This window comes from Schistocerca cancellata, chromosome 3 (assembly GCF_023864275.1).
Source record: "Schistocerca cancellata isolate TAMUIC-IGC-003103 chromosome 3, iqSchCanc2.1, whole genome shotgun sequence".
Lineage (NCBI taxonomy): Eukaryota > Metazoa > Arthropoda > Insecta > Orthoptera > Acrididae > Schistocerca > Schistocerca cancellata.
This window is the reverse complement of record NC_064628.1, coordinates 22,203,750-22,216,720: the sequence shown is the minus strand read 5'-3', so window position 1 is coordinate 22,216,720 and position 12,971 is coordinate 22,203,750.

Genomic DNA, 12,971 nt, shown 5'->3' with positions numbered 1-12,971 from the left:
AGATTTAAGGTGGGTGGCCATTACAAATGTTATATATTTTAGAACCTTTTTTGGGAATGGCCTTATAGACTGAAACCAGTAACCAGAATTTAAAAAATATTATTGCGATGTGGGCAGATTTTTAGTAAAATTTGGAACCAGAATTAAAAATTAAAAATTATATTGATTTGAATCGTATTTTATTGAACTTTTATGAATGGTTGTTGTATTGAGCTATGAAGTCAAACATAATGAAAAACTTACAGTAAGTGTGACATTGTTCTGAAGTACACCTTGGTGGCTGTCCGCGGGATTTCTTCGACTGTGTGGATTCGAAAGAGGTGTCTCTGTTAACGGATGCTGAGGCAGTATCGGACAGCAAATTCTCAAGGTAAAGAGCTGTTTATAATCTCTGCCACCAGTGAAAGAACCTAAAGCACAACTGTAATGCGAACTACGAAGGAGCAAGACCGCTCAGGCTGTTCTGAATCAAAACAACAGGGCGTTTTGACTAGCAATAAGTTACCTGTATTTAGAGATGACTGTCGTTCTTTGTTTCCAAGTAAGAAATATTACTCTTAATTGCGTCTTTAAAAGCAATTGATATTATTTTCTACACTATAGGCTGTGACAGTAATAACAATGGAACGTTAAACCAACAGTTTGTTTCAGACAAAGTAATTTTGGGTTTACCGACAGAAAAGATACTATTAAAACTTTCATATTTACGCCCCTTTTTTCCTTAAGTCACAAGAGGAATGGAATGAAAATAACATGAATGAAAATGTCAGACTATTTAAAACGGCAATAAAGAGAGCGAGTAAGAAATGTAACATCAGGTAAGAAAGTCAGAAATATTCATTTCCAAAGAGTACAATAGATGATCAATTTACATCATTACAGGAATGCAAAGATGTGGCCATGGAACTTGTTTTAGTAAATGAAAAGTTTTTTTTTCCGACAATATTCAGTTATGAGCAGGCAACAATATCGTAAAGTCTACGAAACTTTCGGAGGTTTGAGCACATGAAATTTGTACTCATGGGATAGTGGATGGTATTCACTATCCGTGTCATAAATGTTTCATTAAAGGTTAAACAGCACTGAAGCTCCAAAGAAGCTGGTGTAGGCATCCGTATTCAAACACAGAGGTATATTAACAGGCAGCATACGGCGCTGCGGTCGGGTACGCCTATACAAGTCAACAAATGTCTGGAACAGTTGTTAGATGGATTACTGCTGCTACAGTAGCAAGTTATCAAGATTTAAATGTGTTTCAACGAGGCGCTATAATCGGCGCACTAGCGAAGGTACACAGCATCTCCGATGTAGCGATGGAGTAGGGATTTTCCAGTACGACCATTTCACGAGTGTACCGTGAATATCAGGACTACGGTAAAACATCGCTGGCGCTGGAAAAAGATCCTGTAAGAACGGGAAAAACGACACTGAACAGAATCGTTCAGCGTGACAGAAACGGAACCCTTTGGCAAACTGCTCAAAATTTCAATGTTGAGCCATTAACAAGTGTGAGCGTGCGAACCATTCAACGAAACATCTTCGATATGGTGTAACGTCCCCTTAGAAGAATTGTATACGAGACAGTGCTTAAACTGACACAATATTTTAGCGCAACGCAATCTGACTTTCAAAAATCCCTACAAAAGAATGGCCCTTTCACAAATCACATACCTCACCAAAAATCTTCCTTACTCGAACTACTGCAATACAGCGAGCGCCACTACTGCCAGCTAAATAAAAGATTCAAACTACGGAAGGCACTAACTACTGATAGGAATAGTTAGCAAATGAAAGATTTTAATGGAGAACAAACAATGTATTTACCTTAATATCATCACAAGTCATAATATATGTAATTTCAAAACTCCGCCATCTCTCTCCTCACATCCACCACTGCTGGCGGCTCACCTCTAACTGCGCAACGCTACGCGCTGTTCACATCCAGCTGCCGCTGCCCAACACTACAATGCCAGACAACAATGCAAACTAGCCACAGACTGCACACAGCACAGCCAGTGATTTTCATATAGAGCGCTACGTAACGTTGCCAATAAGAAAACATAAACAGCCTACTTACATAAAGAAAACATAAACAGCCTACTTACATAGCCCCCACGCTCCCCAAAAAAAATTTTACAAATTGTTTTGGACAGTGGCCAATAATGATTTGAAAAAATTTTTCATAATTACAATAACAAAGATATCAAATGCACACACTTATTTATACAATGTTGGTCAAAAGCTAAAATGTTCTCACAGTCCATAAAGACAGTCCAGATTGTTCATCACAGTAAAATTTCAGTGTTTTTATTTTTTTTCAAAGTCTGAGCAGTAAAAGACAATGCACACGGAAGTAGTGGATTTCCATGCAGTCTTGAAGAAGTAGTGTTGTCCTTCCAACTGAAAGACAGTGCTGACTTTTGACATGCTGACAGGTAATGGGCCACAACAAAGCAAACCCACAGCAGAGTCATTCGACCGTTTGAAGAAGATTGGTAGGTAGGTCATCACAGAGCAGACCCACTGTAGTCCTGGTAGAGATTACGGTATTGGTGGGCCACCAGAGATGCAGACCCACTGCAGTCCTTGTAGAGACGGCCAGCAGCCATCGGTTGTGACTGTGCAGGTGCACAATCACCATTGAAGAGTCTTGCAGATAATATAACAAGTCCATAACCACCACTTGTGCACGCACAAAGTTTTTGGAATTGTCCTTAGAAGTCTTGCAGACAATATAGCAAGTCCATAAACCACCACTCGTCCACTCAAGAAATTTTTTGGAATTGTCCTTAGAACCAGCAATGCTGTTATCCAGTCCCTTGCTGAATTATCAACACACGTGCAAACACTAACTGTCCCAACTTCTCACATATTGTGCATTACTATGACCAACAGAAATGTGTGCGGTGAAATGAATGCTTACAAGTTACTTAATTTGATGAACTGGTGTCAATTACAATATTATGACATGAGAATACAATTACAGAGGTACAAAATACATCTTTAAAGAACATAACAATACAGATAACATTTGTAGTACAAGCTTCACAAAAGAATCGAAATAACATATACATCAGTGTTACAGGAATTATAACATAAGTTCATACATAAAAGATCAGAATAACTTTTGAAACATCAACTTTACACATGAGCATTAAAATAAAACAGAATAAATAATGTCTAAGCATATTTACAAGGTAAATAACATATTATTAATGACAATTATATTTGAGGAGAACAGTATTCCTCATCATAGTGAATGTAGCTTAATATTAGAAGAAAAAATTCTATGAAACTACACATAGACAGGAAGAAAACAAATACACAAGGGTACACAAACACATAGTGGGATAACACAAAAGGAAAGGACAGGGTTCGTTTTCAGTGTAACATTTGGTACTGCAGTCCAACCCAAAACTTCATTCCATAGATCGTTCATCTTATTTCAACCTTTGCTTCCACCAAAAAAATCCTATCCAAGCATGCTTCCTGTATTTATATGTTCACATATTTCTTACCTCATTATTTATTTTGCATTATCTTACCTCATCATTTATTTCCAAGAAAATCCTACCTATACCTCCTTTCTGTACTTTTTTCGTATAACTTCTCAATGCATTTCTCCCAATTCATCGCAACTTATTCTCTTATAGTCTACCCCCTCTTAAGCCAACTTAAATCTATTGAGCTCAGATGCTAAACTAAGGGACGAGGCAATGCAGCAGCATAAAATAATTAACACAAACATCAAGGACAAAAATTTTAAATAGGCAAACCAATTGCAGTACTACAACTAATATAAGGCACTGTGCAGCAAACAAGAAAAATAAAACAGTAGTAAAACTAGCTTAGAAGAGTAACACAAAGTCAAATTCAGTAACACTATGCCTGGCAAACAGCAGTAACTTATACCTAAACATGACATAGCTCAAGCAGAAAAAAACAACAATGCAGAAAAGGGAAATGTCTATTCACATCTTAATGTCTATGTAATTAAAGTGGTGCACCACAAAAACTAATTCTACAAAAAATTGCCAAGTACTTGAAAAGAAAATTATATATGCAGTTATTGTTATCAGTCTCTTCTTATTGTTCTTTCCATTCCAAAAGCTCCTTTTCGAAGAATGTGGATCATAAAATAATTATTTAATAGATCTGTTGACAGAAACTGTTCACATTAGCCAATGCATCTAAGTTTATTTTATAAAACTAATGCTGCAACACAGCTGGAAACCAGATATTAAACAAAATGAGCAATCTCTCAACTACAAAGACAATAGATGTAAAATGTTTCTAATCATTCCATTAGGCATTTTAGTAAATATCATAAATTACGAGCTCCACAGTATGCTTTCAACAAGGAAATGTCAATAGCGAGGACAATGGCCTCCCCTTTCTTTTTTTCTACCTGTGCTTGTGACGAGGCACTCACTAATGACTTGTTCTCCTGGCGTCTGACACAGCTGGGTGCCCATGACGCATTACGTGCAGGTGGTCACTTAACTTTCTTACGGAAATATTTACGACAGCAGTTTCCGCTACAGTGACAGTCTCACATACAAAATTTCACGGATCGAGAATTTGCGTTGCAAATGTATAGAAACAAAATCTTATGAATATAACAGTGTCCAAAAAATTTTTGCTGGCATTGTGATACATTTACGCATTTACACACATTTCTTAACTCTTACAAATACGATTCTTGGTTTCCAACAACCTTTTTCACAAATCAGAGTGCCTAACCACTACTCCTTATTCCTTAGCTTGTTACACATATACATATTCGTCGACATTCTTCAATATTTCATCATTATAAATATGTAGCATAATCAAATTCCTCTTATAACATCGGCTTATTGATCATAAACATACCTCAACAGCATAATACACATCGTCATCATAAAAATAACATCATAACACCTCAGTCAAATCTAAAAAAGTCGTAGCTTTCTACAATAATTTCAAACCATAAAAAATATTCTCTGCTCATTTCAATAGCGTCATCTACCTCAAACGTACTTTAAAATCATTCTCCCTTACCAAATACATCATTCAAAGCTCTCATAGTATCACAATGGTACCAAAATAATATGAACAGTTCACAAAGTACAGACAAAATACAATTTCGTAAGTGTGAAGTTATACAACGCTGTAATTACGTAAACATCACAAAATCTACACTAATTACACAAACTACAAGAAAAAATCAGAAGATTCCAGTGAGGTATCCTCGGCTAAGGGTCGACATATGTAACGTCCCCTTAGAAGAATTGTATACGAGACTGTGCTTAAACTGACACAATATTTTAGCGCAACGCAATCTGACTTTCAAAAATCCCTACAAAATAATGGCCCTGACTAACATTAACCTATACGTTTCACAAATCACTTACCTCACCAACAATCTTCCTTACTCGAACTACTGCAATACAGCGAGCGCCACTACTGCCAGCTAAATAAAAGATTCAAACTACGGAAGGCACTAACTACTGATAGGGATAGTTAGCAAATGAAAGATTTTAATGGAGAACAAACAATGTATTTACCTTAATATCATCACAAGTCATAATATATGTAATTTCAAAACTCCGCCATCTCTCTCCTCACATCCACCACTGCTGGCGGCTCACCTCTAACTTCACAACGCTACGCGCTGTTCACATCCAGCTGCCGCTGCCCAACACTACAATGGCAGACAACAATGCAAACTAGCCACAGACTGCACACAGCACAGCCAGTGATTTTCATATAGAGCGCTACGTAACGTTGCCAATAAGAAAACATAAACAGCCTACTTACATAAAGAAAACATAAACAGCCTACTTACAATGGGCTTTCGGAGCCGAAGGCCCACTCGTGTACCCTTGATGACTGCACAACACAAAGCTTTACGCCTCAACACCGATATCAGACTGTTAATAACTGGAAACATGTTACCTGGTTTGCCTGGTTGGACGAGTCTCGTTTCAAATTGTATCGAGCGGATGGACTCCTACAGGTATGTAGATAACCTCATGAATCCATGGACCATTCAATGTCAACAGGGGACTGTTCAAGCTGGTGGAGGTCGTAATGGCGTGTGGCAAGTGAAGCTGTAGTGACATGGGACCCCTGATACGTCTAGATACGACTGTGACAGATGACACATACGTAGGCATCCAGTCTGTTCACCTGCATCCTTTCATGCTCATTGTGCATTCCGACGGACTTGGGCAATTCCAGCAGGAAGATGCGTCACTCCATACGTCCAGAACTGCTACAGAGTGGCTCCAGGAACACTCTTCTGAGTTTAAATACTTCCGCTGTCCCAGCAGACTCCCCAGACATGAGCAATATTGGCATGTCTGGGATGACTTGCAACGAGCTGTTCAAAAGAGATTTCCACTCCTGGTACGGGTTTATGGACAGCCCTGCAGGATTCATGGTGTCAGTTCCCTCCAGCACTACGTCTGACATTAGCCGGGTCCATGCCATGTCGTGCTGAGGCACTTCTGCGTGCCCACGGCGGCCCTACACGATATTAGGCAGATGTACCAGTTTCTTTGCCTCTTCAATGTAATATTTTAGTTCAGGCCCGTTCTTTTCAAAACATTTCAGTCTCATTATGAAATTGTGATTATTTATGTCAACTTTCTTCCGTGGTGGAATCTTCGTATTGAAATTTATAGCTTACACTAAACTTAGATTATTATTTATAACCATTCACGGTGCAAATAAAACTATATTGTAACGTTTTACAATTTAATGCCCAATACAAGTCTCCGAAAATGTAAATGCAATGTGCGACAGAAAAACGGGCGATTTGGATATAGCGAAACAGGCCGAGTAATACATTGCAGAACTCTTTCAATCACAACAACGATACCCTTTCGTTTGTTACGCTGTTCAAACAAACTTGGGACTTGCAGCCGGTCGTCGTTCAATACTTCGCACGGTATTTCAACAGGGCACCTGCCAGTCATCTTCAGGTGAGCCGTCGCAGACTGGCGATAACGTCCTCCGCTCCGCAATATATAGCGTGCTGTAACTATTCTGCGCATGCGTCGAAAACTTGATAGTTGAACCAGCACTGCCCGCCGGCAGCGCCCTCGCTGGTGGAATAGCGGAACTCAGTCGCCCTCTGCGTTGCTGTTTGCCACGGCCGTCGACGCACTCTGTCGTCTTCGATTTGAGCAAATCGTGGAGATGATGGGGTTCCATGCACTGTCCAGCTGGTATCCGCTGTCACGGTTTAACAGATTTTCCGCCAATCGTATTTCTACGGATTCTTTAATAAGGGAGTCCGAGAAAGACGTTGCTGTGGACAAAATCATTGTTTTCTCATACTCCATTGCATGTCCAGTAGAAATACAATGTTCAGCAATAGCGGACTTGCTTGGCTGCAAAAGGCGGGTGTAACGTTGATGTTCAGTGCAGCGTTCTTTCACGGTGCGTGTGGTTTGACCTATGTAAGCCATACCACACTGGCACGGTATCTTGTAAATTCCGGCCTTTCGTAGTAACAGATTGTCCTTAACTGATCCCACAAGGTCCGCAATCTTCGATGGTGGGCGGAAAACCACTTTTACCTGAAAATTTCGGAGGATTCTTGCTATTTCAAACGAAGTGTTGCCAACGAAAGGAAGAAAAGCTAAAGATTGTTCCGGCATGTTCTCCTCTTTATTCACTTCCTGCTTCTTGGTTTTAACTGTTAGTGCCCTGTTAATCTGCCGGTTGGAATACCCATTTTCGCTGAATACTGTCTTTAGATGGGCGAGTTCTTGAGATAAGCTATCTAGATCTGAGACAGTATGAGCTTATGGACAAGCGTTTTAAGCAAACTCATGGTTTGCGATGGGTGATGGCAACTCGATGCTTGCAGGTACAAATCAGTATGAGTGGGTTTCCGGTAAAGTGAATGCCCTAGAGAATCATCATTCTTCCTTCGAACCAGGACATCTTGTTACGTTGGCGCGCAGACAATCTGCGATGTTCGTTCTCGGCACTTTCAAGTGACTGTATGGAAATGTTTCTGATTTCTGCACAAATGGTGTCTTTCAATTCGGCAATTATGTGTAGACGTCCAGCACACTCCCTGTGTTTCAGGAGTCCCCATAGGAAGTAATCACAGATCGATAAGTCGGGGTATCTGGGAGGCCACAATATGTCCTCATTCCTTGGAATGATGTGGTTACCGAAGACTTTGCGCACTGCTGCCGTAGAAACTGGAGCAGAATGACACGTAGCATCATCTTGCTGAAACCAATACTCATTTGGAGGAAAGTTTGCAACTGCGAGAAAAGTTAAGCCATGGTAGCATACCACCTCATTGTGATTGTGGTTGCTCGTCCATGTTCATCCTCAAAAAAAGAAAGGACCGACGATGCCCACTGAGGAAACAGCGTACCACCCTGTGAGTAAGGGGCGTTGATGGCGTCGGTGGCTACTATCCTCGCACCAGTAACGGCCATTTGTTTGTTGACGTAACCACTGAGATGGAAATGTGCCTCGTCACTTCAACAAACACTCATTCGCTTTTCATAATCACTTTCATTTAACTGTTGCATAACCTTTATCTGTACAGTTGCAATGGTAAAACATTCCGTAGAATTCTGTGAACACTATGACCCAACATTCCCACTACTGTCGCAATTTTTCTCACAGAACACTTCGGACTGTTGGTTACATGTGGCATCTCCTCCGTTCGTGTGAGCGACAAATTCTGGGCCTTCCTGGCGATTTCACTTCCTGCTGCTTCAAGGTTTTTCCACCCATAAGATGATTCCATGTGCCGATAGTACAGGATCATTCCGTTTAAAATTGAAATGACGATGATATGCCCGTCTAGCAGCGGCAACACATTCACCGTTTTCGTAAAAGGCCTTTACAGCCACAGCACATCTCAGCGAATGGCGTACCTACCTCAAACATATTACAGACTTTCGGTGTTGCCAATAATAACATTCCACTTTTAGAGACTGATTAAAACATCCCGTGTTTCTACCACACAATGTTTTTATATGACTAAAACGCGGAGAGATGGAAAGCAATTAAAGAAAGTGTAATACCGCTTTTATGATTCTGTAAGTACCGTATCGCAGTATTACATCTACATCTACATTTATGCTCCGCAAGCCACCCAACGGTGTGTGGCGGAGGGCACTTTACGTGCCACTGCATTACCTCCCTTTCCTGTTCCAGTCGCGTATGGTTCGCGGGAAGCCTCCATGCGCGCTCTAATCTCTCTAATTTTACATTCGTGATCTGCTCGGGAGGTATAAGTAGGGGGAAGCAATATATTCGATACCTCATCCAGAAACGCACCCTCTCGAAACCTGGCGAGCAAGCTACACCGCGATGCAGAGCGCCTCTCTTGCAGAGTCTGCCACTTGAGTTTGTTAAACATCTCCGTAACGCTATCACGGTTACCAAATAACCCTGTGACGAAACGCGCCGCTCTTCTTTGGATCTTCTCTATCTCCTCCGTCAACCCGATCTGGTACGGATCCCACGCTGATGAGCAATACTCAAGTATAGGTCGAACGAGTGTTTTGTAAGCCACCTCCTTTGTTGATGGACTACATTTTCTAAGGACTCTCCCAATGAATCTCAACCTGGTACCCGCTTTACCAACAATTAATTTTATATGATCATTCCACTTCAAATCGTTCCGCACGCATACTCCCAGATATGTTACAGAAGTAACTGCTACCAGTGTTTGTTCCGCTATCATATAATCATACAATAAAGGATCCTTCTTTCTATGTATTATCACGTTAGTGTGAAGAATGTCCAAATATAGCATTCAGGAGGAGGAGGAGGAGATTATTGTTTAACATCCCGTCGACAACGAGGTCATTAGAGACGCAGCTCGGGTTAGGGAAGGATGGTGAAGGAAATCGGCCGTGCCCTTTCTAAGGAACCACCCCGGCATTTGCCTGAAGCGATTTAGGGAAATCACGGAAAACCTAAATCAGGTTGGCCGGACGCGGGATTGAACCGTCGTCCTCCCGAATGCGAGTCCAGTGTGCTAACCACTGCGCCACCTCGCTCGGTTATAGCATTCAGGGAAAACTGTCTGACACTATCTGACCACACCCCCCCCCCCCCCCGCCACTGTGAGTAGCAACTGAATAAATACTGATTTCAGTTGTAAATAGGCGACTGTTACAAGTTAAAAACAGAAAACGCGGTCCCGTCTTTTCATACGACACCCATTGGAGGACCCGTTATCACGTGATATTTTCGTCCAAAAGAGAAGGAAGAGGTGACGTGCTGAACTGAGACAGATTCCAGCATCAAGAACTAAATCAGAAACTACATCTACAAGTGCGCTCCGTGCGATGACGTATGGTGATGGTGCGCGGCGGAGGGTAGATATTCCACCAGTATCATCCCAATGTTCCTATTTCATTCATGGACGATACGCGAAGGGAAGACCCGTCGACATCTTTGAGAACACTTACGTGTCACCCGCACAGTGACTAAACAAGCCGTGACACCGTGCGGCTCTTCCACTGAAGAACTGCTCAAGAGAGGATTTTGTTTGCGACCTCTTTCCTGCCTGAATTACGCTTCCGTAGGTTTCCTTCCAACAAATCTACGCCTGGCATCTGCCTCCTCCGCGTCTGGTTTTATGTGGTCGTTCCGCCGTAAATCACTTCGGAAAAAACCTCCTAGCCATTTGAAAGTTCTGCCTGACTCCACTGATATGTGACTGACGGCGTTGTCAAACACCGTGAGAACTTTTCTTCCATTTAAGTACTTTAGATAACATTTATGTCTGTTTATTTATTTTATTTATTTATTACTTATTTTATTAATTTATTTAAAGTGATCAGTTTAGGGCCATCTTTCCCCCTCTTACATCGGTCCAGGGTTCACACATACAGTACCTTTTCTACATCATAGTTTCCTAAGAGATAACAGTTTTAAAGTGACACATAGTATTAAAATGATGTAAGCGTCTGAAGTGGCAAAGTGAGTAAATAATACTGACTATGAAGTAATGTAGTTATTACTGGAAGTCCTTATACTACTGCAACTGTTGCCACTAACAGTGATAATGGTATGTAATAATAAAAGTAATAAGTATAATAATAATATTTATTATTATTATAATTATAATGACAATAATAACAACAGTGACAGTGGCAGATATAAAAAGAATTCATAGGTGCACAAGACACATGTTTTCTCTTATAGCGAGTTCTGTGGAAAGAAAATTTAAGGAGACTGCACCAGCTAAGAATACTGGAAAAAGAGGAAGATCTTGCTGCAGATAAGGTGTACAACAGTAACCATTGCGCATAGTGACAATGGTAATCGTCGTTGTTGCTTTATAGATCTGACAGTAACTGTCATCTGAACCTGGAGACGTTATCTAGTTCTTTAATACAGGGTGATTCAAGAAGAATACCACAACTTTAAAAATGTGTATTTAATGAAAGAAACATAATATAACCTTCTGTTACACATCATTACAAAGAGTATTTAAAAAGGTTTTCTTTCACTCAAAAACAAGTTCAGAGATGTTCAATATGGCCCCCTCCAGACACTCGAGCAATATCAACCCGATACTCCAACTCGTTCCACACTCTCTGCAGCATATCAGGCGTAACAGTTTGGATAGCTGCTGTTATTTCTCGTTTCAAATCATCAATGGTGGCTGGGAGAGGTGGCCGAAACACCATATCCTTAACATACCCCCACAAGAAAAAATCGCAGGGCGTAAGATCAGGGCTTCTTGGAGGCCAGTGATGAAGTGCTCTGTCACGGGCTGCCTGGCGGCCGATCCATCGCCTCGGGTAGTTGACGTTCAGGTAGTTACGGACAGATAAGTGCCAATGTGGTGGCGCTCCATCCTGCTGAAATATGAATTGTTGTGCTTCTTGTTCGAGCTGAGGGAACAGCCAATTCTCTAACATCTCCAGATACTGTAGTCCAGTTACAGTAGCACCTTCGAAGAAAAAGGGACCAAAATCTTTATTGGCTGAAATGGCACAGAAAACGTTCACCTTAGGCGAGTCACGTTCATACTGAGTTGTTTCCCGCGGATTCTCAGTGCCCCATATACAGACATTGTAACGGTTAACTTTCCCGTTAGTGTGGAAAGTTGCTTCATCACTAAACACAATCTTTGAAACGAAAGATTCATCTGTTTCAATTTGAGCAAGGATAAAATCACAGAAATCGATTCTTTTAATCTTATCAGCTGCAGACAGTGCTTGAACCAATTTCAGACGATAAGGTTTCATAACTAACCTTTTTCGTAGGACTCTCCATACAGTTGATTGTGGAATTTGCAGCTCTCTGCTAGCTCTGCGAGTCGATTATCTTGGGCTGCGAACAAATGCTTGCTGGATGCGTGCTACATTTTCATCACTCATTCTCGGCCGTCCAGAACTTTTCCCTTTGCACAAACACCCATTCTCTGTAAACTGTTTATACCAACGTTTAATACACCACCTATCAGGAGGTTTAACACCATACTTCGTTCGAAATGCACGCTGAACAACTGTCGTCGATTCACTTCTGCCGTACTCAATAACACAAAAAGCTTTCTGTTGAGCGGTCGCCATCTTAGCATCAACTGACGCTGACGCCTAGTCAACAGCGCCTCAAGCGAACAAATGTACAACTAAATGAAACTTTATAGCTCCCTTAATTCGCCGACAGATAGTGCTTAGCTCTGCCTTTTGTCGTTGCAGAGTTTTAAATTCCTAAAGTTGTGGTATTCATTTTGAATCACCCTGCATAATGCGGGAGATTATTCCAGAGTCAAATTCCTGCTACTGAGAAGACTTCGAGAAAGTGGCTAAACGTTGGAGTGGGACAGGAAGGACTTTGTTCTAATCGGAATAGGTGTTTCTGTCATGTTGCTCAGATAAGAGTGATAAGGTCAAGGAAAGGACAGTGTACGCTGACAAGGCAGTAGGGAAGACAGAGTGTACGAAAATCTCTGCGCTTGTTTTCATGCAGCGAGGATAGCT